This window comes from Pseudophryne corroboree, chromosome 11, assembly GCF_028390025.1.
Source record: "Pseudophryne corroboree isolate aPseCor3 chromosome 11, aPseCor3.hap2, whole genome shotgun sequence".
Taxonomy (NCBI): domain Eukaryota; kingdom Metazoa; phylum Chordata; class Amphibia; order Anura; family Myobatrachidae; genus Pseudophryne; species Pseudophryne corroboree.
This window is the reverse complement of record NC_086454.1, coordinates 60,388,658-60,415,121: the sequence shown is the minus strand read 5'-3', so window position 1 is coordinate 60,415,121 and position 26,464 is coordinate 60,388,658.

Genomic DNA, 26,464 nt, shown 5'->3' with positions numbered 1-26,464 from the left:
GGATTGGATACTAGTATACAATTATGGACGGACTGCCACGGTTAGGTGGTATAAAAAAACCACGGTTAGGTGGTATATATTATAATAATAATACAATTATGGATGGACGGACTGCCTGCCGACTGCCGACACAGAGGTAGCCACAGCCGTGAACTACCGCACTGTACACTGGTTGATAAAGAGATAGTAGTATACTCGTAACAACTAGTATGACACTATGACGACGGTATAAAGAATGAAAAAAAAACCACGGTTAGGTGGTATATATTATAATAATAATACAATTATGGATGGACGGACTGCCTGCCGACTGCCGACACAGAGGTAGCCACAGCCGTGAACTACCGCACTGTACACTGGTTGATAAAGAGATAGTAGTATACTCGTAACAACTAGTATGACACTATGACGACGGTATAAAGAATGAAAAAAAAACCACGGTTAGGTGGTATATATTATAATAATAATACAATTATGGATGGACGGACTGCCTGCCGACTGCCGACACAGAGGTAGCCACAGCCGTGAACTACCGCACTGTACACTGGTTGATAAAGAGATAGTAGTATACTCGTAACAACTAGTATGACACTATGACGACGGTATAAAGAATGAAAAAAAAACCACGGTTAGGTGGTATATATTATAATAATAATACAATTATGGATGGACGGACTGCCTGCCGACTGCCGACACAGAGGTAGCCACAGCCGTGAACTACCGCACTGTACACTGGTTGATAAAGAGATAGTAGTATACTCGTAACAACTAGTATGACACTATGACGACGGTATAAAGAATGAAAAAAAAACCACGGTTAGGTGGTATATATTATAATAATAATACAATTATGGATGGACGGACTGCCTGCCGACTGCCGACACAGAGGTAGCCACAGCCGTGAACTACCGCACTGTACACTGGTTGATAAAGAGATAGTAGTATACTCGTAACAACTAGTATGACACTATGACGACGGTATAAAGAAAGAAAAAAAAATACCACAGTTAGGTGGTATATATTATAATAATAATACAATTATGGATGGACGGACTGCCTGCCGACTGCCGACACAGAGGTAGCCACAGCCGTGAACTACCGCACTGTACACTGGTTGATAAAGAGATAGTAGTATACTCGTAACAACTAGTATGACACTATGACGACGGTATAAAGAATGAAAAAAAAACCACGGTTAGGTGGTATATATTATAATAATAATACAATTATGGATGGACGGACTGCCTGCCGACTGCCGACACAGAGGTAGCCACAGCCGTGAACTACCGCACTGTACACTGGTTGATAAAGAGATAGTAGTATACTCGTAACAACTAGTATGACACTATGACGACGGTATAAAGAATGAAAAAAAAAACCACGGTTAGGTGGTATATATTATAATAATAATACAATTATGGATGGACGGACTGCCTGCCGACTGCCGACACAGAGGTAGCCACAGCCGTGAACTACCGCACTGTACACTGGTTGATAAAGAGATAGTAGTATACTCGTAACAACTAGTATGACACTATGACGACGGTATAAAGAATGAAAAAAAAACCACGGTTAGGTGGTATATATTATAATAATAATACAATTATGGATGGACGGACTGCCTGCCGACTGCCGACACAGAGGTAGCCACAGCCGTGAACTACCGCACTGTACACTGGTTGATAAAGAGATAGTAGTATACTCGTAACAACTAGTATGACACTATGACGGTATAAAGAATGAAAAAAAAAACCACGGTTAGGTGGTATATATTATAATAATAATACAATTATGGATGGACGGACTGCCTGCCGACTGCCGACACAGAGGTAGCCACAGCCGTGAACTACCGCACTGTACACTGGTTGATAAAGAGATAGTAGTATACTCGTAACAACTAGTATGACACTATGACGACGGTATAAAGAAAGAAAAAAAAATACCACGGTTAGGTGGTATATATTGTAATACAATTATGGATGGACGGACTGCCTGCCGAGTTCCGACTGCCGACACAGAGGTAGCCACAGCCGTGAACTACCGCACTGTACTGTGTCTGCTGCTAATATAGACTGGTTGATAAAGAGATAGTATACAATACATACAACAATATACTACTATACTGGTGGTCAGGCACTGGTCACCACTAGTCACACTGGCAGTCGCACTCCTGCAGCAAAAGTGTGCACTGTTTAATTTTAAATTAATATAATATTATGTACTCCTGGGGGCTCCTGCTATAACAACCTGCAGTGCTCCCCAGTCTCCCCCACAATTATTATAAGCTTTGCCTTTTATACATTGATGTGCAGCACACTGGGCTGAGCTGAGTGCACACAGACTGAGTCACACTGTGTGACTGGCTGCTGCTGTGTATCGTTTTTTTTCAGGCAGAGAACGGATATAGCAGAGAACGGATATATTATATTAAAATAAATAAAAGTTAACTAACAACAACTGCACTGGTCACTGTGGTAAACTCTGTCTGACTCTGCACAATCTCTCTCTCTCTTCTAATCTAATTTCTAATGGAGAGGACGTGTGAAAATAGCGGCGACGCGCGGCTCCTTATATAGAATCCGAGTCTCGCGAGAATCCGACAGCGTCATGATGACGTTCGGGCGCGCTCGGGTTAACCGAGCAAGGCGGGAGGATCCGAGTCTGCTCGGACCCGTGAAAAAAACATGAAGTTTGTGCGGGTTCGGTTTCAGAGAAACCGAACCCGCTCATCTCTAGTTCTCAGCCCATCAATAGTTTGCAACGTTTCGGTAATTTTATTTCAACCGTCGTCAGGCATAATCCTGCCTGATGATGGTTGAAATAAAATTACCGAAACGTTGCAAACTATTGATGGGCTGAGGACCCGTTCTTTATTATAGTCCTGAGAGTGCCGCTCAATTCTACGTGTTTATACAGTGGTTTATTCTGCACGAGAAGGCACCAGGCGTTACATTTATTTAATCTGGAGTGCCGACTGCTTGGACATCTATATATATATATACATATATATATATAAATACAATGTATGTATATGTGTGTGTGTGTGTGTGTGTGTGTGTGTGTGTTTTCCCATATCTGTGCATAGCTGGAGCACAAGACGTGTCATAGAAAATAATGACCGATTCCCAGTCACATCACATAATAAGATATCTTAAAGTCGTTGAGCACTTTGGAAACCTGCAAATGCAGGAGCACCCCACTGAATGCACAGTTTCCTTCCTTTCACATTCATTTGAGTTCCTACAGTGAACTCTCACTTGATTAAAACAATAAAAGTCCTTTTACACTAAGGGGGCCGAGTCAGGATTAAACGGATGCATCTAACTGTTTGCCAGAGACAGCACATGTGTCAAAAACTGCTTACAGAGTCTGTGCATGCATCACATGATGCATCCATAGTAACAAGTACAGTATCTCCATGCAATCCCCACCTAGAGCGGACATAGCCTTATGTGAAAGGGTTGATATACATGTTGTCACATAGACGAGATGCACCCTGTGGAAGTGTCATGGGCGTGTCATTGGGAATGTAGCCTAATTTTTGTGCTTGTTTAGGGTGTTTTGGTGCAGATGGGATGCCTGTTTCATACAGATCTTTTGCACCCAACATGGGGTGTGTGCATTTGTTGGTACAAATGAAGCTGGATACAGCTAGAGATGTAAAAACAGTTGGCATAGCGACTCATATGCATGCAGACAATGAATATTTGCATAGATAGGCTTATACTCACTCCCATGCCTGCAAGCATCATTTTTTTGTTTGTTGTATGCACCTATTCTGTGTTAGCTTTACCTAGTGGTCAGCCTGATAGTAACTTACTCTGCACCTTACTGGCTTCCATTGAAGCCTCTCAATGCACCCTAGGTAGATAATAGGTCAGGTTTTGCATTTTAGAAATACCATGTTCACTTCAATTGGTGACATTTTATTCCCCCTCTGTAACAGCATCAATGTTTTACCATATTCATTATTTAATGCAATTCATCCTATTACAACAATAAACACTGTTCTTCAGACTTTCCCATCTAGACTGGATTTATTGAAAAGTAGGAGGCGTTGTTATGCTGTCTGTCAACTTATACTCAGGCAATAGGGAGGTTTGTAGAGAGGACAGAACACTGACAATAACAAAATATAGTGAGTAGGCTGCCATGGTTAGATGCAAAAGCAGCAATGGATAAATCTGGACTCAGAATAAGTTGATCCCCTGTAGTGTCTGTCTTAATAAGTTAATAAGTTAAGTCATGCACATACTTGTAAAAAAAGGTTTGACTGAGGTCCCCAAAAAATAATGACCTTGAATTTAAAAAGTACGGTTTGGTGCAGTGTAATGTTTTAATTGGTGATTTTATGTTGAGATATTTTAGTTGAAGTCTAAAGTAAAAGTCTAATTGTGTATTTGACAATAGATACAGATCTCTGCTTCATCCATGCATCCGCAACACCCCTATCCATTTGCTTGTGAAAGAAGCTGTCACCTCTATTAGCATGAATTTGCACCAGCCCTATCCTTGGTGCAAGTGATCAACTGGATCTCTACCTATGATCACCTCAAAATGACCTGCAATTCTGCTACGTACGACAGCCCTGTTGCTGGCCAGTTACATACACTCAGCTGCAAGTGGAGTTGCATACGCAGACGGTGACTCATTTGTTGTTGCCAAAAATCGCGAGATCCATCTGCAGAGTGAACAACTGTGCAACTCAGCAACAGTAAGGCATGGTGGCTATATAAAAAAACAGTAAAAGTGAGATGTTATATACATAAAAGGTAATAATAAATTTTTTTTTATAATGAAGCCACTTGCAATGCTCGCTCTTAGACTATGGGGCCGATTCAATTACCCGCAGGGTTTTCCCCGATGCTAATTGTTGGCTGAGACCTATTCAGTGAAGTGCCATATCCCCGTGCGCTAAGCCCCAGAAGGTGCATTTAACACGGATTGTTTTGAAATGTTCCCTTTTGGAGCTTACTGTGTAGGGAAGCCCATAGACCCCAGAACTTAATGGCAAATCTATTGGTTAACATGCATTACCCATGGGTTTACTGCACGTGGAATTGTAGAATAATTGAATAGCTCCAGTCATTAGACCCAGAGCATTACCCGCACAGTAAACATCACGGGTAATTGAATATGCCCCTATGTGTTACAAATAAGATGCTGACTGAATAACATCCTCAAAGCTAGCAGAGTGAACATTTGTGTGTTACCCAGTGACAGGATATTAATATTTCCACTGAAGTGATCAAAGGAAAAAGGTTGAAATAACCCACTGTTGCCGACTTTTGGGCTGCTCTCTCCGGGAGAGAGCAGCAGGTCGGCTCAGCAGGGGGGCCGGCAGTGAGCTGATGTGAGGAGGGGGGCAGACCGGAGGCGGTACGGGGGCGGGCTGGAGGCGGCACGGGGGCGGACCGGAGCGGCACGGGGGTGGGCCAGAGGATGGACGGGGCGTGGCTGCTGGATCGCGTCATGCAAGCCACGCCCCCACGTGTAATGCCGCAATTACAGGCATTATACAGTGGGGGGCGTGGCTTGCATGACGCGATTCAACAAGAATCGCGTCATCGCCTGCCCGTACCGCCCACTTCACTCGCTAAGTGGGCAGCCGGGCAGGGGGGGACCCCTGTAATCGGTAGACTTGCCTGCTCTTCCGGGGGGCCGGGAGGGTCACCCGATTTTCGGGAGCCTCCCGGCCATTCCGGGAGGGTAGGCAAGTATGAAATAACCTCAGGAAAGACTGAGAAACAAATAGAAGATCACAGGACACCATTGTCATAATACTCCCAACAAATATTGTAGTATATAACAATGAATGCATTACCAAGCACTGGGAATAACATTTAGCCAGACAAATTCATTTAATGATGTCAGGGCCTAATACTGAGTAGACAGAACTTTGTGAAACATTTTTGGTTTGCAATGTTTGGAGGAGGTCCAATGTTTTGCTGCTGTTGTGCATACAAAATACCTAGACACGACTGCCCTGTTTTAACCTTGTATTTATTTCAGCTTCATGCTATTAGATTACATAATGTTGTCCATATAAATATTATCCTCTTCATATTGATGTGTTATGTTCTTGTAATCTGAATGGTAATGAGATTCTTACATTCAAACTCAACCAAACTATGACTTTTATTTTATATGAATCAGTTAAAACTTTGTTTTATAGTTCTGGTAAGCTGGTCACAAAGTTCAATGTATATTATTACTAGCTGGAGTACCCGGCGTTGCCCGGGATTTTAAGAATGTTTGTTTACAAAAATTAATTTAAATATTAAACACACAGTATAAATAACATAGTATAAAAAACATGTAAAATGTTATATACAATAATAAAACGAAAACCCAATTTAAAAATAGCACAGCACATTATGTATCTCCTTATATACTCTGTGCTGATGGGGGACCGTGCTACTTCCACTATATAACTCTCAGTGTGTGGGTTCGTGCTACTTCCATTCCCCTCCTCACATCATATCACTGGCCCTGTCACATGCAGCCCTGTCATCACTGACATATTATGCATGTCCTGATTAGTGATGAGCGGGTTCGGTTTTTCGGGAACCGAACCCCCCCGAACTTCACCCTTTTTACACGGGTCCGAGCCATACTCGGATTCTCCTGTATGGCTCGGTTAACCCGAGCGCGCCCGAACGTCATCATCCCGCTGTCGGATTCTCGCGAGATTCGGATTCTATATAAGCAGCCGCGCGTCGCCGCCATTTTCACTCGTGCATTGGAAATGTTAGGGAGAAGACGTGGCTGGCGTCCTCTCCGTTATTGTTGAACTTGATTGTGCATTATTGCTTAATTGTGGGGAGGGCTGGAGAGCAGCTGTATAATATAGGAGGAGTACAGTGCAGAGTTTTGCTGATCAGTGACCACCTGTTTTATCCGTTCTCTGCCTGAAAAAAACGCTCCATATCTGTGCTCAGTGTGCTGCATATATCTGTGCTCACACTGCTTAATTGTGGGGACTGGGGAGCAGCTGTATTATATAGCAGGAGTACAGTGCAGAGTTTTGCTGACAGTGACCACCAGTATACGTTGTCTGCCTGAAAAACACTCCATATCTGTGCTCAGTGTGCTGCTTTATTGTGGGGACTGGTGGGGACCACCAGTATAATATTATATAGGAGGAGTACAGTGCAGAGTTTTGCTGACCAGTGACCACCAGTATATAATATATAGCATTACGGTACAGTAGGCCACTGCTGTACCTACCTCTGTGTCGTCATTAAGTATACTATCCATCTAGATTCTATACCTGTGGTGCATTTCAGTTGTGCAGTTTGCTGACACAGTGACCACCAGTATACTATATATAGCAGTACGGTACGGAAGGCCACTGCTGTACCTACCTCTGTGTCGTCATTAAGTATACTATCCATCTACATTCTATACCTGTGGTGCATTTTAGTTTTGCAGTTTGCTGACACAGTGACCACCAGTATACTATATATAGCAGTACGGTACGGAAGGCCACTGCTGTACCTACCTCTGTGTCGTCATTAAGTATACTATCCATCTACATTCTATACCTGTGGTGCATTTTAGTTTTGCAGTTTGCTGACACAGTGACCACCAGTATACTATATATAGCAGTACGGTACGGAAGGCCACTGCTGTACCTACCTCTGTGTCGTCATTAAGTATACTATCCATCTACTTTCTATACCTGTGGTGCATTTTAGTTTTGCAGTTTGCTGACACAGTGACCACCAGTATACTATATATAGCAGTACGGTACGGAAGGCCACTGCTGTACCTACCTCTGTGTCGTCATTAAGTATACTATCCATCTACATTCTATACCTGTGGGGCGCCTCTTTTTTTCTTTGCATCATGTGCTGTTTGGGGACAATTTTTTTGAAGTGCCATCCTGTCTGACACTGCAGTGCCACTCCTAGATGGGCCAGGTGTTTGTGTCGGCCACTTGTGTCGCTTAGCTTAGTCACACAGCGACCTTGGTGCGCCTCTTTTTTTCTTTGCATCATGTGCTGTTTGGGGACAATTTTTTTGAAGTGCCATCCTGTCTGACACTGCAGTGCCACTCCTAGATGGCCAAGGTGTTTGTGTCGGCCACTTGTGTCGCTTAGCTTAGTCACACAGCGACCTTGGTGCGCCTCTTTTTTTCTTTGCATCATGTGCTGTTTGGGGACAATTTTTTTGAAGTGCCATCCTGTCTGACACTGCAGTGCCACTCCTAGATGGGCCAGGTGTTTGTGTCGGCCACTTGTGTCGCTTAGCTTAGTCACACAGCAACCTTGGTGCGCCTCTTTTTTCTTTGCATCATGTGCTGTTTGGGGACTATTTTTTTGAAGTGCCATCCTGTCTGACACTGCAGTGCCATCCTAGATGGGCCAGGTGTTTGTGTCGGCCACTTGTGTCGCTTAGCTTAGTCACACAGCGACCTTGGTGCGCCTCTTTTTTTCTTTGCATCATGTGCTGTTTGGGGACAATTTTTTTGAAGTGCCATCCTGTCTGACACTGCAGTGCCACTCCTAGATGGGCCAGGTGTTTGTGTCGGCCCCTTGTGTCGCTTAGCTTAGCCATCCAGCGACCTCGGTGCAAATTTTAGGACTAAAAATAATAGTGTGAGGTGTTCAGAATAGACTGGGAATGAGTGGAAATTATGGTTATTGAGGTTAATAATACTATGGGATCAAAATGACCCCCAAATTCTATGATTTAAGCTGTTTTTTAGGGTTTTTTGAAAAAAACACCCGAATCCAAAACACACCCGAATCCGACAAAAAATTTTCAGGGAGGTTTTGCCAAAACGCGTCCGAATCCAACACACGGCCGCGGAACCGAATCCAAAACCAAAACACAAAACCCGAAAAATGTCCAGTGCATATCATGAGTCCTGATATAGTCTGTGCTGCTGGCCCACCCCTAGGGGTGTTGGTGGTGTGTTACCCCCATAGTGTTTGTTCCCAGAGTGTAAGTCATATGAGCAGCAAGTTTGGTGTAAATTGCTCCAGGCATTCCAGAGTTATGTTGTCTGCTGAAAAACTTTGTGATGCCTCAACCCTAGAGGTGCTAGGGGTGTCCTACCAGCTTGTAAGTCATATGTGTACAAAGTTTGTTGTCAATTGGTCTAGGCATTCAGGAGTTATGCTGTCTGCTGACATACTCTGTGCTGCTGTCCCACCCCTAGGGGTGCTAGGGGTGTCTGACCCCCACAGTGTTTGTTTCCAGAGTGTAAGTCATATGTGTACCAAGTTTGTTGTAAATTGCTGCAGGCATTCCAGAGTTATGCTGTCTGCTGAAATACTCAGTGCTGCTGCCTCACCCCTAAGGGTACTAGGGGTGTCTTCCGCCCACAGTGTTTGTTCCCAGATTGTAAGGCATATGTGTACCAATTTTTGAGTACATTGCTCCAAGAATTCCGGAGTTATGGTGTCTCCTGATATACTCTGTGCTGAGGTCTGCCCCCCTAGGGGTGCTAGGGATTTCAAATTGTTTTAGTTGCCTCCGCCATGTTTTAATACGCTTGTATGTAAAATTTCACGATCTTCGCTTGTAAACTGGATGTGTATAGAAAGACAGAAGAACAAATTTATTATTATTATTATTAGTAGTAGTAGCAGTAGTAGTAGTAGTAGTAGTATAGAATTAGGCACCAACCTTGTTGGCTTTCTAAGCTGCAGTACCAAAGCACTGACATATATATTATTTAAGTGACGTTCAGGTGAGATGCATCAAGCCTTAGAGGTCTGTGTTCTAAGCCTTGGAGAGGTAACGTGGACAGAGATAAAGTATCAGCCAATCAGCTCCTAACTGTCATTTTTCAAACACAGCCTGTAACATGGCATCTAGGAGATGATTGGCTGGTACTTTATCTCCATCCACTTTATCTCTCTCCAAGGCTTAGTAAATAGACTCCATAGAGAGAAATAACATGGAGAGAGATAAAATACCAACCAGTCATTATCTGTCATTTTTCAAATACAGGACCACATTCAGCTTCAGTTGTAGTTCTGCGATTGTAGCAGAACTGCAAATGCATAGAATCGCACAACAAGAGCCGACCAGCATGTTCAAAAGGCCTCCCAGTAGACAACAAGCTGCCCCACTGATGCGTTTGCAATTCTGCGAATGCAGCTGCTTAATTGCGACTGCATCGCAAAAATCAAGCACCATCGTCAGTTGCGGATGACCCAGGGCTACTCAGAATGATGAGAATGCAGTCCCACTGGGTGCCATGTTTTAAGTCACAGCAATCGCAGTTGATGTCAGATGTATGCTCTGAAAATGACCTTGACACGCCTGCAATTTCATAACCACTCCCTGTGAATGCCCACTGCCTGTCAATCAACCTGCAATTGCATCCCAGCAAGATGCAATCGCATAAGAATCGCAAATCACAGGTCATGCACTCATTGCATTCGCAGCACATGCACTGTCTTCCACTCATCAGCCAATATGCGATTTAGCTAAATTGCAACTAAAGCTGAATAAAGCCCTCAGCCTGCATCATGGCAGTTAGTAGCTGATTGATTGGTATCCTGGGGGTCATTCTGACCCGTTCGCTCGCTGCTTTTTATCGCAGCCGAGCGAACGGGTACCCACTGCGCATGCCAGTCGGCCGAAGGCCGTAGCTGGGCTGCGATTGCCTCTGCCTGATTGACAGGCAGAGGCGGTCGCCGGGTGGGAGGGGGCGGAGTTTTGGCGCTGTTTCATGGGCTCATTCCGGCCAACGCAGGCGTGGCCGGACTGTGCGGGGAGTGGCCCGCAGCGGCTGCGTGACATCATATGCAGCTGCTGCGGGCCGGGGAGCGACGAGTAGCTCCCGGCCAGCACGCTAAAGCTGCGCTGGTCGGGAGCTACTCTTGAAGTGCACAGGAATTGCCGCTATGCGATGCCTTTGCACTTCTGCGGAGAGGGGCCGGCACTGAATTGCGGGGCGGACTAGCCCTGTGCTGGGCGTCCCCCCGCATGTCAGTGTGAATGATCGTAGCTGCTACGATCATCTCGGAATGAGGGCCCCTATCTCTCTCCAAGGCTTGATGCATCTCCCAGATAAACATTTCTGGATGTTCTCTTTTGGGGTGTGTGTTTTTTAAGGGGTGCTGCCTCTACTTGGGGTCCTGAATTTCAGAATGGGTCATGCTTACTTAATAAGTAGGCCCCAACATTTCTGCTTGTGGCACTTAATGGTCTTAATTTAACAACATTACTACTAGTTGGTGGCATACTTATTTTTGTTTTATAGTAACACTAATGAATATGTTGCTGGTATTTACCATAACTATCCAGCAAGGTGAGTTCCTCTGCTGTGTTGCTGGCAGCAGGCCGCGAGCTACTGACTAGTATTCATGTGTGATGCCTGTCTACGCAAGCGCATTGTGCTTCAGGAACTCTGGAAAGCTTCACTGAAAGTGGAACAGGATGGTGCCACAAATGCCATCTATAGTCATAAACAGCTGAGCTTACTACGGCTTGCTAAATACTGAACCAAATGTCATAAACCCCTGATGGACGGGATCCCGGTGGTCAATATACCTATGCCAGGAGGAACCCGAAGGAGGATGCAATCCCGACGTCTAGATACCAATGCCACACGGGATACCGGTGCCACAATTCCATCAGCCAGCATCCCGATCGTTCTAGCACTGGGACGTGCTGGCGTCCTGCTGCGGGGTGGGGGTAGGGGTTAGGTTTAGGCAGGAGAAGGGGAGTTAGTGTTAGGGTGCATTGAAGGTTAGGGTTAGGGATCCAGGAGGGAGGGTTAGGTTTAGGCAGCAGGTAAGGGAGGGTTTGGGTTAGGCACCACCCAGGACGGATAGGGTTAGGCATCACCCGAGAGGGATAGGTTTAGGCACCCACAAGGGAGGGATAGGGTTATGGTAGGGGGCAGAGGAGGGTTAGAGTACTTTAGAGGGGGCTGTCTGGATTCTGATGGACGGGATGCCGCTGTGGGTATTCTGACCGTCGGCATCTCGTCCATCGGGAAATCATGCTGAACCCTGTGACTCGATCTTAATTGGAGCCCAGTGTATTTTTTCATGGAAGTAAGCTCTGTAAAGAGAACTGCGAACAATGACATAGAGAAGAACACAATGAAAAGAACACAGCCTGGCCAAGCTAGATAAAAAAAACCTCTATTAGACCTATCAGACCCTGGTACTAGTGGCATGGGCAGTCATGTGGAAGCACGGCTATGCTGTGAACACTGAGGCACTTTTTACATGCTGGGCACCTGCTGTAGGCAATGTGGTCACATCAGCTTGGGGCACGTGTCCCTCCTAGGCCTCCCGAGTGCCCACTTACCCCCTATCAGCGCTTCTGCATATCTGACTTGTCGTATTGCAGAGGGCGCTCCTCTGTGAATAATGAATAATGGCATCTATTTTAATACAGCTTTACCTAAAAATGAACATGATGCCAATCTTGCTAACGTTTCCTGTTCAAGATAAAAGCAGTATGCAATGTTTATATTTGCATGCGATTCAGATCCTGCTACAATAGCAATTTCTGCAAACCACATTCAAATTATAGTGACATGGGCTTTCAATCCTGCTTCTAATGACTTTTTGCTAAAATGCCTTCAGTAGCTCAGAAGGCAAATCATCCGATTAAAGCACTTGAAGCAGAAATGTCAGAGCTCTGTTTGCAATGCGTCTAAGTGCCAATTTAGCCTGATCCTTGCTCTCTGCAGTGTTGGACAGAAATTAAGTACAAGGTTGATGAAAAATCGCAAATATCTTTGATGTGTGGCTTCATTAATGGCTGTTATTATATTTATTTTTATATTTTTTGGTACTGCAGATACGCTCTGAATAACGTAGCATGCCATCAGCTATCAGCACTTATTGAAAAAGTAGGATTTATTCATAAAAACATTACGAAACATGCATATTGGATGACATATTTATTATTTACATTGTTGCTTTATTATAGCTGTTTTACAGAGTATTTGCTATACAGTAGTACATTTCCATCTCCTGTTATTAGCTGCAGACACGTCCAGCACTAGCTGTGCACGCCATCTGTGGAACATACTTCAAAGTACAGTCATTTGGTGCCAACCTCAACATCATATTGTTTAGGAGTTTTACCTATTTCATCCTCCAAATGTTTTCTTTTGTGTTGATCTCTGTATTGTTTTTGCTTTTTTGAAGGGAATACTGGGGGTCATTTCGAGTTGATCGTAGCTATGCTAAATTTAGCACAGCTACGATCAGGCACTCAGACATGCGGTGGGACGCCCAGCACAGGGCTAGTCTGCCCCGCATGTCAGTGCCGCCCCCCCCTCCCACACGCAGAAATGCAAAAGCATTGCACAGCGGCGATGCTTTTGCATTTGAAGATTAACTCCCGGCCAGCGCAGCTCTTGCGACTGGCCGGGAGAACCTCTTCGCTGCCCGGGTCGCAGTGGCTGCATGTGACCTTACGCAGCTGCCACGGCCCGCCCCCCCAACGGTCCGGCCACGCCTGCATTGGCCGGACTGCACCCCCTAAACGGCGGCTTAACGCTGCTGTCCAGCCCCTTCCCGCCCAGCGACCGCCTCTGCCTGTTAATCAGGCAGAGGCGATCGCTAGGGAACAATGGCCTTCGGCCGGCGCCAGCGCCGCAATGCCGGCGCATGCGCAGATCCGACCCGATCGCTGTGCTGCGATAAACTGCAGTGAGCGATCGGGTCGGAATGACCCCCACTGTCTGTATTATACACGGTTGAGTCACATTATTATGACCATCAGCTAATAGCCAGAGTAACTGCTTCAGAGCCCCATATGCAGCAGGGTTCACTGAACTGTCAGTTTAGACACACGTCTGGTAGCCCTCAGGTTAATTTTGATGGTGAGCTGCACCCCTGTAGCGTGTCGGTCGGCCCTCACGCACCTTCATAGCCGACGTTCACCTCTCACATCAATGACACGTGGTGCTCCACAGTTTCCACATCGGCTATTCGCAATGGTGCCATTTGTCCAGTCACGATACACCTTCACCACATCAACACGTGAACAGTTCACAAACGGCGCTGTGTCAGAAATACTGCCACCCTTGGCCCAAAAGCCGATAATCATCGCTTTTTGCAACTCGGATAATTCGCCCCTTTTACCCATCACAGCAACAAGTGATATGTGTGCAGGCGGCCTATCGCAAACCTTATATAGCCACCAAGCCGGCGCACGTCAGGTGATGTACTACATGGGCTACGTGCTGCCGACATCAAATGTAGGAGGTGGTCATAATAATGTGACTCGACCATGTATATATTTCTTTTTTACTTAGCTTTATATGACATACTGTAAACAACCACATGATTCATCCTTGAAAATAAGAGCAATTAAATTTTTAAAGCAGGTGAGCAAAATAATCAAGAAGAGGGCAGCATTCTGTCATGTATCATTTAGAGTTTAGTAGAGATGAGCGGGTTCGGTTTCTTTGAATCCGAACCCGCACGAACTTCACTTTTTTTTTCACGGGTCCGAGCGACTCGGATCTTCCCGCCTTGCTCGGTTAACCCGAGCGCGCCCGAACGTCATCATGACGCTGTCGGATTCTCGCGAGACTCGGATTCTATATAAGGAGCCGCGCGTCGCCGCCATTTTCACACGTGCATTGAGATTGATAGGGAGAGGACGTGGCTGGCGTCCTCTCCATTAGAATAGATTAGAAGAGAGAGAGAGAGAGAGAGATTGTGCAGACAGAGTTTACCACAGTGACCAGTGCAGTTGTTGTTAAGTTAACTTTTATTTAATATATCCGTTCTCTGCTATATCCGTTCTCTGCCTGAAAAAAACGATACACAGCAGTCACACAGTGTGACTCAGTCTGTGTGCACTCAGCTCAGCCCAGTGTGCTGCACATCAATGTATAAAAGCTTATAATAATTGTGGGGGAGACTGGGGAGCACTGCAGGTTGTTATAGCAGGAGCCAGGAGTACATAATATTATATTAATTTAAAATTAAACAGTGCACACTTTTGCTGCAGGAGTGCCACTGCCAGTGTGACTAGTGGTGACCAGTGCCTGACCACCAGTATAGTAGTATATTGTTGTATACTATCTCTTTATCAACCAGTCTATATTAGCAGCAGACACAGTACAGTGCGGTAGTTCACGGCTGTGGCTACCTCTGTGTCGGCAGTCGGCACTCGGCAGGCAGTCCGTCCATCCATAATTGTATAATTATATACCACCTAACCGTGGTATTTTTTTTTCTTTCTTTATACCGTCGTCATAGTCATACTAGTTGTTACGAGTATACTACTATCTCTTTATCAACCAGTGTACAGTGCGGTAGTTCACGGCTGTGGCTACCTCTGTGTCGGCAGTCGGCAGGCAGTCCGTCCATCCATAATTGTATTATTATAATATATACCACCTAACCGTGGTTTTTTTTTCATTCTTTATACCGTCATAGTGTCATACTAGTTGTTACGAGTATACTACTATCTCTTTATCAACCAGTGTACAGTGCGGTAGTTCACGGCTGTGGCTACCTCGGTGTCGGCAGTCGGCAGGCAGTCCGTCCATCCATAATTGTATTATAATATATACCACCTAACCGTGGTTTTTTTTTCATTCTTTATACCGTCATAGTGTCATACTAGTTGTTACGAGTATACTACTATCTCTTAATCAACCAGTGTACAGTGCGGTAGTTCACGGCTGTGGCTACCTCTGTGTCGGCAGTCGGCAGGCAGTCCGTCCATCCATAATTGTATTATAATATATACCACCTAACCGTGGTTTTTTTTTCATTCTTTATACCGTCATAGTCAGTCATACTAGTTGTTACGAGTATACTACTATCTCTTTATCAACCAGTGTACAGTGCGGTAGTTCACGGCTGTGGCTACCTCTGTGTCGGCACTCGGCAGGCAGTCCGTCCATCCATAATTGTATTATAATATATACCACCTAACCGTGTTTTTTTTTTCATTCTTTATACCGTCATAGTGTCATACTAGTTGTTACGAGTATACTACTATCTCTTTATCAACCAGTGTACAGTGCGGTAGTTCACGGCTGTGGCTACCTCTGTGTCGGCAGTCGGCAGGCAGTCCGTCCATCCATAATTGTATTATAATATATACCACCTAACCGTGGTTTTTTTTTCATTCTTTATACCGTCATAGTGTCATACTAGTTGTTACGAGTATACTACTATCTCTTTATCAACCAGTGTACAGTGCGGTAGTTCACGGCTGTGGCTACCTCTGTGTCGGCAGTCGGCAGGCAGTCCGTCCATCCATAATTGTATTATAATATATACCACCTAACCGTGGTTTTTTTTTCATTCTTTATACCGTCATAGTCAGTCATACTAGTTGTTACGAGTATACTACTATCTCTTTATCAACCAGTGTACAGTGCGGTAGTTCACGGCTGTGGCTACCTCTGTGTCGGAACTCGGCAGGCAGTCCGTCCATCCATAATTGTATTACAATATATACCACCTAACCGTGGTTTTTTTTTCATTCTTTATACCGTCATAGTCAGTCATACTAGTTGTTACGAGTATACTACTATCTCTTTATCAACCAGTGTACAGTGCGGTAGTTCACGGCTGTGGCTACCTCTGTGTCGGAACTCGGCAGGCAGTCCGTCCATCCATAATTGTATTACAATATATACCACCTAACCGTGGTTTTTTTTTCATTCTTTATACCGTCATAGTCAGTCATACTAGTTGTTACGAGTATACTACTATCTCTTTATCAACCAGTGTACAGTGCGGTAGTTCACGGCTGTGGCTACCTCTGTGTCGGAACTCGGCAGGCAGTCCGTCCATCCATAATTGTATTATTATAATATATACCACCTAACCGTGGTTTTTTTTTCATTCTTTATACCGTCATAGTGTCATACTAGTTGTTACGAGTATACTACTATCTCTTTATCAACCAGTGTACAGTGCGGTAGTTCACGGCTGTGGCTACCTCTGTGTCGGCAGTCGGCAGGCAGTCCGTCCATCCATAATTGTATTATAATATATACCACCTAACCGTGGTTTTTTTTTCATTCTTTATACCGTCATAGTCAGTCATACTAGTTGTTACGAGTATACTACTATCTCTTTATCAACCAGTGTACAGTGCGGTAGTTCACGGCTGTGGCTACCTCTGTGTCGGAACTCGGCAGGCAGTCCGTCCATCCATAATTGTATTACAATATATACCACCTAACCGTGGTTTTTTTTTCATTCTTTATACCGTCATAGTCAGTCATACTAGTTGTTACGAGTATACTACTATCTCTTTATCAACCAGTGTACAGTGCGGTAGTTCACGGCTGTGGCTACCTCTGTGTCGGAACTCGGCAGGCAGTCCGTCCATCCATAATTGTATTATTATAATATATACCACCTAACCGTGGTTTTTTTTTCATTCTTTATACCGTCATAGTGTCATACTAGTTGTTACGAGTATACTACTATCTCTTTATCAACCAGTGTACAGTGCGGTAGTTCACGGCTGTGGCTACCTCTGTGTCGGCAGTCGGCAGGCAGTCCGTCCATCCATAATTGTATTATAATATATACCACCTAACCGTGGTTTTTTTTTCATTCTTTATACCGTCATAGTCAGTCATACTAGTTGTTACGAGTATACTACTATCTCTTTATCAACCAGTGTACAGTGCGGTAGTTCACGGCTGTGGCTACCTCTGTGTCGGCACTCGGCAGGCAGTCCGTCCATCCATAATTGTATTACAATATATACCACCTAACCATGGTTTTTTTATACCACCTAACCGTGGCAGTCCGTCCATAATTGTATACTAGTATCCAATCCATCCATCTCCATTGTTTACCTGAGGTGCCTTTTAGTTCTGCCTATAAAATATGGAGAACAAAAAAGTTGAGGTTCCAAAATTAGGGAAAGATCAAGATCCACTTCCACCTCGTGCTGAAGCTGCTGCCACTAGTCATGGCCGAGACGATGAAATGCCAGCAACGTTGTCTGCCAAGGCCGATGCCCAATGTCATAGTACAGAGCATGTCAAATCCAAAACACCAAATATCAGAAAAAAAAGGACTCCAAAACCTAAAATAAAATTGTCGGAGGAGAAGCGTAAACTTGCCAATATGCCATTTACCACACGGAGTGGCAAGGAACGGCTGAGGCCCTGGCCTATGTTCATGGCTAGTGGTTCAGCTTCACATGAGGATGGAAGCACTCAGCCTCTCGCTAGAAAACTGAAAAGACTCAAGCTGGCAAAAGCACCGCAAAGAACTGTGCGTTCTTTGAAATCCCAAATCCACAAGGAGAGTCCAATTGTGTCGGTTGCGATGCCTGACCTTCCCAACACTGGACGTGAAGAGCATGCGCCTTCCACTATTTGCATGCCCCCTGCAAGTGCTGGAAGGAGCACCCGCAGTCCAGTTCCTGATAGTCAGATTGAAGATGTCAGTGTTGAAGTACACCAGGATGAGGAGGATATGGGTGTTGCTGGCGCTGGGGAGGAAATTGACCAGAAGGATTCTGATGGTGAGGTGGTTTGTTTAAGTCAGGCACCCGGGGAGACACCTGTTGTCCATGGGAGGAATATGGCCGTTGACATGCCAGGTGAAAATACCAAAAAAATCAGCTCTTCGGTGTGGAGGTATTTCACCAGAAATGCGGACAACAGGTGTCAAGCCGTGTGTTCCCTTTGTCAAGCTGTAATAAGTAGGGGTAAGGACGTTAACCACCTCGGAACATCCTCCCTTATACGTCACCTGCAGCGCATTCATAATAAGTCAGTGACAAGTTCAAAAACTTTGGGTGACAGCGGAAGCAGTCCACTGACCAGTAAATCCCTTCCTCTTGTAACCAAGCTCACGCAAACCACCCCACCAACTCCCTCAGTGTCAATTTCCTCCTTCCCCAGGAATGCCAATAGTCCTGCAGGCCATGTCACTGGCAAGTCTGACGAGTCCTCTCCTGCCTGGGATTCCTCCGATGCATCCTTGCGTGTAACGCCTACTGCTGCTGGCGCTGCTGTTGTTGCCGCTGGGAGTCGATGGTCATCCCAGAGGGGAAGTCGTAAGCCCACTTGTACTACTTCCAGTAAGCAATTGACTGTTCAACAGTCCTTTGCGAGGAAGATGAAATATCACAGCAGTCATCCTACTGCAAAGCGGATAACTGAGTCCTTGACAACTATGTTGGTGTTAGACGTGCGTCCGGTATCCGCCGTTAGTTCACAGGGAACTAGACAATTTATTGAGGCAGTGTGCCCCCGTTACCAAATACCATCTAGGTTCCACTTCTCTAGGCAGGCGATACCGAGAATGTACACGGACGTCAGAAAAAGACTCACCAGTGTCCTAAAAAATGCAGTTGTACCCAATGTCCACTTAACCACGGACATGTGGACAAGTGGAGCAGGGCAGGGTCAGGACTATATGACTGTGACAGCCCACTGGGTAGATGTATGGACTCCCGCCGCAAGAACAGCAGCGGCGGCACCAGTAGCAGCATCTCGCAAACGCCAACTCTTTCCTAGGCAGGCTACGCTTTGTATCACCGCTTTCCAGAATACGCACACAGCTGAAAACCTCTTACGGCAACTGAGGAAGATCATCGCGGAATGGCTTACCCCAATTGGACTCTCCTGTGGATTTGTGGCATCGGACAACGCCAGCAATATTGTGTGTGCATTAAATATGGGCAAATTCCAGCACGTCCCATGTTTTGCACATACCTTGAATTTGGTGGTGCAGAATTTTTTAAAAAACGACAGGGGCGTGCAAGAGATGCTGTCGGTGGCCAGAAAAATTGCGGGACACTTTCGGCGTACAGGCACCACGTACAGAAGACTGGAGCACCACCAAAAACTACTGAACCTGCCCTGCCATCATCTGAAGCAAGAAGTGGTAACGAGGTGGAATTCAACCCTCTATATGCTTCAGAGGTTGGAGGAGCAGCAAAAGGCCATTCAAGCCTATACAATTGAGCACGATATAGGAGATGGAATGCACCTGTCTCAAGTGCAGTGGAGAATGATTTCAACGTTGTGCAAGGTTCTGATGCCCTTTGAACTTGCCACACGTGAAGTCAGTTCAGACACTGCCAGCCTGAGTCAGGTCATTCCCCTCATCAGGCTTTTGCAGAAGAAGCTGGAGGCATTGAAGAAGGAGCTAAAAGGGAGCGATTCCGCTAGGCATGTGGGACTTGTGGATGCAGCCCTTAATTCGCTTAACAAGGATTCACGGGTGGTCAATCTGTTGAAATCAGAGCACTACATTTTGGCCACCGTGCTCGATCCTAGATTTAAAGCCTACCTTGGATCTCTCTTTCCGGCAGACACAGGTCTGCTGGGGTTGAAAGACCTGCTGGTGACAAAATTGTCAAGTCAAGCGGAACGCGACCTGTCAACATCTCCTCCTTCACATTCTCCCGCAACTGGGGGTGCGAGGAAAAGGCTCAGAATTCCGAGCCCACCCGCTGGCGGTGATGCAGGGCAGTCTGGAGCGACTGCTGATGCTGACATCTGGTCCGGACTGAAGGACCTGCCAACGATTACGGACATGTCGTCTACTGTCACTGCATATGATTCTCTCAACATTGATAGAATGGTGGAGGATTATATGAGTGACCGCATCCAAGTAGGCACGTCACACAGTCCGTACTTATACTGGCAGGAAAAAGAGGCAATTTGGAGGCCCTTGCACAAACTGGCTTTATTCTACCTAAGTTGCCCTCCCACAAGTGTGTACTCCGAAAGAGTGTTTAGTGCCGCCGCTCACCTTGTCAGCAATCGGCGTACGAGGTTACATCCAGAAAATGTGGAGAAGATGATGTTCATTAAAATGAATTATAATCAATTCCTCCGCGGAGACATTGACCAGCAGCAATTGCCTCCACAAAGTACACAGGGAGCTGAGATGGTGGATTCCAGTGGGGACGAATTGATAATCTGTGAGGAGGGGGATGTACACGGTGATATATCGGAGGGTGAAGATGAGGTGGACATCTTGCCTCTGTAGAGCCAGTTTGTGCAAGGAGAGATTAATTGCTTCTTTTTTGGGGGGGGTCCAAACCAACCCGTCATATCAGTCACAGTCGTGTGGCAGACCCTGTCACTGAAATGATGGGTTGGTTAAAGTGTGCATGTCCTGTTTTGTTTATACAACATAAGGGTGGGTGGGAGGGCCCAAGGATAATTCCATCTTGCACCTCTTTTTTCTTTTCTTTTTCTTTGCATCATGTGCTGATTGGGGAGGGTTTTTTGGAAGGGACATCCTGCGTGACACTGCAGTGCCACTCCTAGATGGGCCCGGTGTTTGTGTCGGCCACTAGGGTCGCTAATCTTACTCACACAGCTACCTCATTGCGCCTCTTTTTTTCTTTGCGTCATGTGCTGTTTGGGGAGGGTTTTTTGGAAGGGACATCCTGCGTGACACTGCAGTGCCACTCCTAGATGGGCCCGGTGTTTGTGTCGGCCACTAGGGTCGCTAATCTTACTCACACAGTCAGCTACCTCATTGCGCCTCTTTTTTTCTTTGCGTCATGTGCTGTTTGGGGAGGGTTTTTTGGAAGGGCCATCCTGCGTGACACTGCAGTGCCACTCCTAGATGGGCCCGGTGTTTGTGTCGGCCACTAGGGTCGCTAATCTTACTCACACAGCTACCTCATTGCGCCTCTTTTTTTCTTTGCGTCATGTGCTGTTTGGGGAGGGTTTTTTGGAAGGGCCATCCTGCGTGACACTGCAGTGCCACTCCTAGATGGGCCCGGTGTTTGTGTCGGCCACTAGGGTCGCTAATCTTACTCACACAGCTACCTCATTGCGCCTCTTTTTTTCTTTGCGTCATGTGCTGTTTGGGGAGGGTTTTTTGGAAGGGACATCCTGCGTGACACTGCAGTGCCACTCCTAGATGGGCCCGGTGTTTGTGTCGGCCACTAGGGTCGCTTATCTTACTCACACAGCGACCTCGGTGCAAATTTTAGGACTAAAAATAATATTGTGAGGTGTGAGGTATTCAGAATAGACTGAAAATGAGTGTAAATTATGGTTTTTGAGGTTAATAATACTTTGGGATCAAAATGACCCCCAAATTCTATGATTTAAGCTGTTTTTTAGTGTTTTTGGAAAAAAACACCCGAATCCAAAACACACCCGAATCCGACAAAAATAATTCGGTGAGGTTTTGCCAAAACGCGTTCGAACCCAAAACACGGCCGCGGAACCGAACCCAAAACCAAAACACAAAACCCGAAAAATTTCAGGCGCTCATCTCTAGAGTTTAGTAAGTATCACTTCTAGTTAACAAACAATTTAATTTTTCCATTTATAATGATTTTCATTAACACCTTGCTAAACCCAGTAATCACAACATCACAAATAAAGTAGTTTTTAAAATGTATCTCAGGAAGATAATTGTATAGGCTACAGAAATATTCTCTAATAAGCAGAGCAACCATAAATCTCTTCTGTAGCAAATTGCAGAACAGCAAGAAGAATTTCAGACAGGAAAATATAGCATTGTCTTTGTGCTGTAAATTTATTGATGACATTTTAAATTAAGAGAGTTTGATTTAATATTAATAGGAGCTTTTGTTGTCATACAGATTTTATGGCACTGCTGGAAAATTTCATCTGTGCCTGTTTTTTTTGTTCAGATGCGAGCTGCCCTAGGAAACATGTCTGTTGTATAAATTTGGGAAAAGGTTTGTACGGAGGTATGGTGTAGATTCATTTGTGTAACCACCAAGAAGTGAACAAGGGAGTTGAGAGGGGTTAGGTATTGTACAAAGTACCCAGGGGCCATTGACTGCCTCGGAGGCAAATCTATGCTCCCACGCAAAGAAATTTCTAGACAGTTTGCCTCCCAGTCTGAACAGTAGAAAATGTTCCCTCCATATACCTTTTAAATATAAAACAAAAAGGGGGCATTGCCTCACTTTATTGGGCATGGCCTTGCTGTAATGGGCATGGCCTTTGGGGAAAAGACTATCTTACAACACAATTGTCCTTCCTGATATAATGCTCCCCCTTGTATACGACACTGCTCTATCTCCCTGTTTGTATTATGCTCTGCTCCACTCCCCCAACCTGCTTGTATTATGCACTGTATTATGCTCTTCTTGCTTTATGCTATACCCCTCCCCACCCTGATTGTATTATGTTCTGCCTCCCCACCCTGCTTGTTTTAAGCTCTGCCTCCCCCACCCTGCTTGTATTATGCTCTGCCCCCCCACCCTGATGCCCTGCCTCCCCCACTCTGCTTGTATTATGCTCTGCCTCCCCCACCCTGCTTGTATTATGCTCTGCCTCCCCCACTCTGCTTGTATTATGCTCTGCCTCCCCCACACTGCTTGTATTATGCTCTGCCTCCCCCACCCTGCTTGTATTATGCTCTGCTTTCCCCACCCTTCTTGCATTATGCTATGCACCCCACCCTGCTTGTATTATGTTCTGCTTCCCCCACCCTGCTTGTATTATGCTTTGCTTTCCCCACCCTTCTTGCATTATGCTATGCCCCCCACCCTGCTTGTATTATGTTCTGCTCCCCCCCTGCTTGTATTATGCTCTGCCTCCCCCACCCTGCTTGTGTTATGCTCTGCTTCCCCCACCCTGCTTGTATTGTGCTCTGCCTCTCCCACCCTGCTTGTATTACACTCTTCTCCTCTGCTGATATTATGTTCTCCTCTCCCGCTTGTTTTATGCCTACCCATTCTGCTTGTATTACTGTATGCTCCCCTGCTGGTATTATGCTCCTCGCTTGTGTCATGACCTGCTTCCCTTTCCCTGTTTGTATTATGCTCTGATTCCCTTCCACTGCTTGTTTTATGATCCCTGGGCTGCACACACTGCACCCTCCTCACTGTTGCTCTGCTCTAATGGCGCCCGCCTGCTCCTTCATGGAATCCATTAATATCAGTGCAGGCTACTAATGTGATGTCATGATACAACAGCGGAACTTTATGAAACTCCACCCAGTGAGCGGAGTACTATGGGTGGGAGGGGATATCATGTGGGGACATATCAGCGCAGGCCGTAGCAGCCAGCAGAGGTTGTGGTGGGTGCCAGTGCACGGCTCGCCCACTGGTAAAAATAGCATTGCTACCACGATGACTTGAATTAGCATGCTGTGGAGGTTTGTAATTTCTACAGATTGCCCAAGTATTCATATTGGAGTGTGGTCACACTTGCAGTGCATCCTTGCCCCTGCCTCCTAACTGAACGTAGTTAAAGTTTGACTATTACTACTTCAACGTTCATGATTTCAGAACCACAATGTTGACAGACAGGGGCGTAGCCAGAACTTTGTGGGCTCCATAGCAGCTGCACTGCCTATGGTAGCTACACCCTTGTTGACAGACCACCAACTGCCATTGAGTCCCGTCCAGTGATGTTTGACAGTGTTTGGAGTACAGTTGGTGTGGCACCCCTATTTGTGGACTGTGCTGCAGCCCCATCTCTGGAGCCACCACTGGTACATATCATCATAGAGACGGGTGACTGCTCATGCCATATGGCCCAGTACTGTGTATATAGACTATGAATAAAGCTGGGACGTTTATAGTCAATTCCGAGTTGTTCGCTCGCTGCCGATTTTCGCAGTGCAGCGATCAAATGAAAAAACGGCAATTCTGCGCATGCGCATGGTACGCAGCGTGCATGCGCTAAGTACTTTCACACAAAACTTTGGAGATTTACACAAGCTCGAGCGACGTTTTTTCATTGCTCGAGTGATCGTAGTGTGATTGACAGGAAGTGGGTGTTTCTGGGCGGAAACTGGCCGTTTTCAGGGAGTGTGCTTAAAAACGCAGGAGTGCCAGGTAAAAACGCAGGAGTGGCTGGAGAAACGGGGGAGTGGCTGGCCGAACGCAGGGCGTGTTTGTGACGTCAAACCAGGAACTAAACGGACTGAGGTGATCGCAGTCTAGAAGTAGGTCTGGAGCTACTCAGAAACTGCAAGTAATTATTTAGTAGCAATTCTGCTAATCTTTTGTTCGCTATTCTGCTAAGCTAAGATACACTCCCAGAAGGCGGCGGCCTAGTGTTTGCAATGCTGCTAAAATCAGCTAGCGAGCGAACAACTCGGAATGAGGGCCAGTGTCTTCTGTTGTGTATTATAGTCTGTGTGGGTGGGACTGGAAACACCTAAGGACAAAAGGTGCAATGTTTTGTTGCGGAATGCAGAATGAGGAGAATATTTTCTCGACTGAAAATACGTACTGTAGGTAAGGTCCCATGACAAATTCTGAAACATCTGCAATTTGAATGTCACAGGCACGAGGTCACATTGGTACTTATTATTAAAATATATGTGTTAGCTGTTGTCCCAGTGGAAATCATATTCTTTTTTTTGACAGATATCTAGTATAAATACTATCAATTTTGAGTAGTGTGCTCTGTATAACTAGGCCTATGGTTTCAGGTGTTTAAATCATGAAGGAATTTGGACAGGTGTTGAAAGTTCTATTTGAGATAAACTTGAAATTAGTTTAGCATTATGTATACTACAATTTCCATACTGACATCCTGAAAATTATCTTTATACAGCACAAGCTTGAGATAAGGAAAAAACGGCTTAGTTCAGGTACTCTTGCCAGGCTTCATAGTGTGATAAAAAACATATTTCACTGTCTGGTTGTTAGCCTGGCTCGATTGGATGTCTTAAGTAGTATTTTTTTCTCTGGAAAAATTGAATGTTAGTGACAAGACTTTCACTTGTCTCCATTTCAAGAAGTGAAGTTTAACTTGTTCCCCTCTATAAATCCTATGTACTTCAATCATCATTTCCACTTCAGCCAGGCAGTTCTCCAGCCACCAGCTTTTGATTATGAAATAAGAAGATGGATAGAACCAAGTCCATGATGCATTATGGATCTGCTTGATGCTGGATAAAGCGATACATTCTATTAAGGGAGCCTTTCTGTAGGATGCCTTTTAATGACACTAGATCAGGACAAATAAACAGAATACATATGGTAAAGAGTTTTTTTTTCCTACACAAGGGCTGATGAGGTTATTAATAAAAAAAAAGACGGAAAACCAAATGTAACAAACAAACATTAAATACAGCTCTGAAATAAAATAATAATGAAATAACACAAATACATTACACAAAAAGAGCATTCCTGATTGTGGATAGAAAAATGATGAATGCACATTGAAAGGAAATATAGTCATCAAAATATTCACCAGTACTGTGTAAAACACATTATATATTCAAAACAAGTTTAGGAGTAGTTACTTGAAGACTTGGACTGGTAATCTGGCAACTATGACATTTGCCAGAATAGCCGGTGTGCCTGTGGTTAGTAGACTGCCATGGGTTACCATTTGATTATTCATTAAAATAGGGTATTTCTGCCTTACGGCCCCCATACGTCAGCAATCACAAAACAACTACAGGTTGAGTATCCCTTATCCAAAATGCTTGGGACCAGAGGTATTTTGGATATCGGATTTTTCCGTATTTTGAAATAATTGTATACTATAATGAGATATCATGGTGATGGGACCTAAATCTAAGCACAGAATGCATTTATGTTACAT